The sequence below is a fragment of the Vicia villosa genome, unplaced genomic scaffold (genome assembly GCF_029867415.1).
Source record: "Vicia villosa cultivar HV-30 ecotype Madison, WI unplaced genomic scaffold, Vvil1.0 ctg.003337F_1_1, whole genome shotgun sequence".
NCBI classification, from domain to species: domain Eukaryota; kingdom Viridiplantae; phylum Streptophyta; class Magnoliopsida; order Fabales; family Fabaceae; genus Vicia; species Vicia villosa.
The window spans coordinates 5,834-10,856 of NW_026706182.1; the positions used below are offsets into that span (position 1 = coordinate 5,834).

At 30.7% G+C, this 5,023-nt stretch overlaps 1 long non-coding RNA gene across 2 annotated transcripts; it reads right to left on the reverse strand.

Annotated features, from left to right (window-relative positions):
• Nucleotides 1-1,998: 1,998 nt before the first annotated feature.
• LOC131640846 (uncharacterized) lies at nt 1,999-3,964 on the reverse strand. Of its 2 annotated transcripts, XR_009295361.1 has the most exons (3): nt 3,763-3,964; nt 2,413-2,958; nt 1,999-2,248 (listed from the first exon to the last, which is right to left on the reverse strand). It is a non-coding gene; the product is annotated as an uncharacterized LOC131640846 (long non-coding RNA). The 2 variants fall into 2 exon arrangements; XR_009295360.1 differs by having other exon boundaries at nt 1,999-2,958.
• Between the last annotated feature and the right edge of the window lie 1,059 nt (nt 3,965-5,023).

A 5,023-nucleotide genomic window follows, 5' to 3' on the forward strand; every position in this document is an offset into this window, starting at 1 on the left:
CATGGCATGCCATATTAAAAAAAAAACAGATTGCGGGAGTTTTAAACCCCCTTTAAATAATTTAAAAAATAATAAATTTTCACAAATAATTAATCAAGTTTACTTTTAATGAATATCTCAATTTCACTTTTATAAAATTAGTTTCTTCATAATCATATTGGGAGTTTTTTCAAACTGCTTGTGAAAATTTATTATTTTTTAAGATATTTAAAGGAGGTTTATGAAGGTGTGAAAATACTAGAAAGGAGGAGTTTGAATAGGGTTTTCAAAACACAAAACTTTTTTAACAAAAAAAAATCTCTTCTTTAAAACAACAAATACTTCACTCTTGATAATAACAATAAATTGCAAGAAGGAAAGAACGAGATATGTTTATACTAGTTCACTTGAAAATTATCAAGCTAATCTAATCCACCCGCCAAGGTGATTTCGCCTTATCAACAAAGTCTTAATCGAATAATCACAAGATTATTACAATGCACAAGCTAACCGTGAGTGACTAACAATACATCCTTTAAGACACACAAGTCTTAAACATCCCAAGAAATTTTGACCAACTGGTCTCTTGACGAACAAACAAACAACAGTTTGAATAAAGATTTGTTTACAATGATATGCTTCTATACAAGTTGGATGTAAATAGTAAATACATATTATAGACAAAATGAGAAGCTACGAACAGTCTTTCAGGTTTGTATGAATGAACGTGAATTAGCAGCTTGCTCTTTAAGTCTTCAAGCCTTATATATAGCCAATATAATAATATATCTATTGAAGTGAAAATTTGGAAATTCCAAAAGTTTGGCGGCTTGAACGTGGTGGGGGACAAGATCGTACAATGCTTCCGTCCTTTCATGGTAGTGAAGCGAAACATTCGTTTTGTACCACGTACTATGTACTGCGTAACATTATCTTCTATTCTTCTTGAACCTCTTAGAGGCTGAGAGCATGAGTTAGAAGAAAGAAAATAATCATTGGGTCTTCAGAACTTCAAGTCTTCAGTGTCTTCAGAACTACGTCTTCAGAGTCTTCAGCACTTGGTCTTCAGTACCCTTTGTCTTTAGAAACATAAATCTTCATAACTTCAAGTCTTTAGAATCTTCAGAACTGCGTCTCTAGAGTCTTTAGCACTTGGTCTTCAGATTAGTTTCTTAGACGGGGTATTAGAGTATCACACTTCAGAATCCTTCTAAAGCGTTTTGCTACTGTTCATCAGAACTTTGTGTAGCCCAAAATCGGAATTTGGTATCTTCGGAGGCGTTGGCCACGCCTTTCATCAGATTCAGAACCTGTTTATTAATAGCTCAAAGCAACAAAACATCATTAACAACATCAGATAACAGAATCAGATAACGGAATGAGGATGGACATGAAACAACTTTAATAAAATTAGGAACTGATGAAAACATTTCAGATGCTTCATATCCACAACATATGAATTATATTTATATTGGTAGGTTTTGAGTTTGAATAAGTAATGCAACTGGCTTTACGTGTTCCATTGAGTTTATCAACTATAGTCCAATGAAAACTGTGTAGTTCACCTAGGTAAATGAAAAATTCTTTTTCTCAGTAAAAAATTTCAAATGCGCGTCTGCAAATTTTCCATGTATTTAATTAAAAACATCTTTTAATTAAAGGAGGCTTAATCATTATTATATTTGCGAAATTACGTTGGAGAGCATGAAAAACTCCATTTGATTAATTTTGGCAACAAATGAATTTCTCAAGCTTATTTAATTAGATGCTTTGGAATGAAAAGATAGGTAGATTATTTATTTAGATGCTTTGGTTTGCAGAGACTTCTATGGAGAACACAATAAGTTGAGTACATTCAGTCTAGATATTAGAGATTAACAGTCAAAACAGTAATGATGGTTAAATAATTTATTAAAATATTCAAAGAATTCAAAACAATTTGAATTCAGAAAATTAGTCATGCGATAATTACATAATTACCAATGAATTAAGCAATCTAAGGCAATTTTAGTTGGTTAGTAATGTAAAATTGACGATAACCAGTTTTTATATATGCTGGTAGATAAGTTTAGAAAAATGACAAAATACATAGTTTTCTAGGTTTAATGCTTAAGTACAAGCTTAAAACAACATCATCCAACTCATTTAAGTGTGTTGAACTCATCGTCATCTCTATCATCCTCTTCATCACCTGTCGTCCTCTTGAAGTTCATCACCTATGTGTTCTCTTGATGTTCATCACCTACGTCATCCTTATCACTTGTGTCGTCTTCTTGAAATAATTGTAGAAAATAAAAAAATGATAAATATAATATCATGTGTCAGATACCGTGTTGGTGTCGGACACTGACATGTGTCAAACACCAAAGAAAAATCCGATTTAAAGCGTCAGTACTATAAAGACTATAATTAAATGTATAGATAAAATCTTACCAGCAATGGTAGCTAAATTGAAAGCAGGAGGAGATTTGACTCCACCTCAACAACATCATTAGCAATTGTAATGCCAACAGACATACTTTGCATAATATTTAATCTTGCACAAATTGATGAGAGTGTTCCACCAACCAAGAAATCACCAACCTCAGTAAACCTCACAACTGAAGCATAAAGTGAAGGAAAATGCATAGCAAAGACAAGATTGCTTCTACATTTTTTTAAAATACAGAATATCAATTGTTATCCATAACATCATTGAATATTTGTTCACTACAATTCTTTGAATTGTTTTGGCAACGAGAATTTTAAAAAAGTTTGGCCGTTAACACTCCACTTGAGCCTAAGCTCACTAGAACCACTTTAATGTCTTTTTCTAGTCAAAACAACACCAGTGATTTCAGTATTTGAATTAAAAATTCTGTCGACAGGTTGTCTTTTTATGATTTTCTTTAAAAGGGTTGAACTCGCCGCTCCCCAATAAAGCGTTTGCCATCGCAATAAGTTCATCTTCATTTGGGGCCCAAATGAAGATTATGTTACCTAAATAAAATATACAAACATATTATATTATAGAAAAAAAATTGATACAAGAAAAGAGTTATATAAGCATGAACAACATAAAATTTATGCGAGAATAAAATATTTTATTTATTTTAAAAATGATGCACCATTATACCTTATAATTTAAAAAATGAATGCCAAATTTTACACAATAAATTTAATTTTTTAACATATTAACAAAATCGGCACCAAGTATAAATCTCAATTATTTTTAGTAAAATAGGTATATTATTAAAAATTATATTGTTATTCATACACTAGGAAGACAACCGGCACCACATTATAGTCCAACGTGTCTAGACACGCACTCGGGATCAACTCCTACTTTCTTTATATTTCCCTAATCTAATAGTTGATTTTTAGACAAAACCAGAGGTAAAATTAATAAAAACAAGGTGTGAAAACTAAAACAGATGAATAACCTCAGCCCAATTAATTTTATTTAGCACACTAATTGCATGTTAGGTTTCATCTCTCTTAAGTAGCACATTTTATGACTATTTATATATTATATCACATGTAACTTGCACTTAAATTTTTTCCCCAAACTGCCTAAAATTCTTGGCTCCACCACTGGTCACAAAAACACAACAACGATCGGCGACGCATTGACAGGAAGACGACAATAGAACCAACAACACAATATGAGAGTCGCATCAACACAATTTCATTTGAGAAACAGTTTAAGCATGTTGTATAAAAAATATTGACATAAGCAATAAATGTTGTCTTGGTAAACATTACTATAAAAAGTGTAGTGTAGTAGAAATTTTGTAAACTCACCAATTTAATTTAATCAAGAAAATTATAGTTGTTGAAATAAGTAAATATGAAGATGTGATAGCATCCGATTTTGAGGTACAAAATTTGAAGTCGGGAAGCTTTGCTCCAATGAAATTGGAGTCGATTTAGAATTTGAGAAGAAGAAAGAGTGAATGAATCTATCATTATATACATGATAAAGAAGAAACAAATTTGATTTGAGTTAATTTGAGGAAATGAGAAAGTATTTATAAGGGGAGTGAGGGACTTGAGTGCAAATTGCAATGATTGGAAGATAGGTGTTGGTTATCTTGCAATAAAGTTTCAAGGCAAGGGTTTGATTAGTAATTTTCCCAGTTTCCATTTTGTAGCAAATGTCACCATCTTTCTTTTCTTACACAAGTAAATGTTTCACCAATATGAACATTCAAATCACGTGAAACCATTTGGCAATAATGCATCTGCAACACTTTCTCTTTTTTTTCCCTTCACTTTCACTGTTTATCCAACTTTATTTTCACTATCTCTGCTTTAATCCTAAGTGGTGGAACCAAATTGTTGTAATTGTGATTGATCACAAGTAGACATGGTAACGGGGCGGGTCAGAGATGGTTTTTACCTCCCCAAACCCAAATCCGAATCCCATATCAATCCACGTTACCTCAAATTCAAACGGGAATGAGAAATTAAAACTCAAATTCGTCTTTAATAGATTCGGGTATCTCCGCCCCGCCACCATATATTTCATAAAATTAATTTTTTAATAAAAATATTTATTTTTTCAAAAATCAAATTACATTATAAATAATAAAATAAAACAATCTTAAAAAATCTCATGAATACTTAGGACCACGCAACAGAAAAAATATGTGAGATATCATTAGTCAAGACCATATCATAAATTTTTCCAACTTCCCTCGGACTCCCGTATATAAAAGCAACTTCACTCACATTAACACACCTTCATCTATAATCTATTCTATTCTATTATCTATTTATTATTTATTAACTTCTTATTAAAACTTAATTACATGAACTCTCAGTTATTTTTTCATTTATTAAAAGTTAAAAATTGTTTTTTCTTTCTCCATCTCACGATGCCTTTTTATTTTTTATCAATATTTAATACAATTAAATTTTGTGATTATTATTAATTTTACAATTAAATAAATTATTTTAAATTTTGCATGTATATCAAAATACATTTTATATCGTATTAAATATTTTTTTTATATAACGGGTTATTATCAGCACAATGTCTATTTTGTTTTAATCAACAATT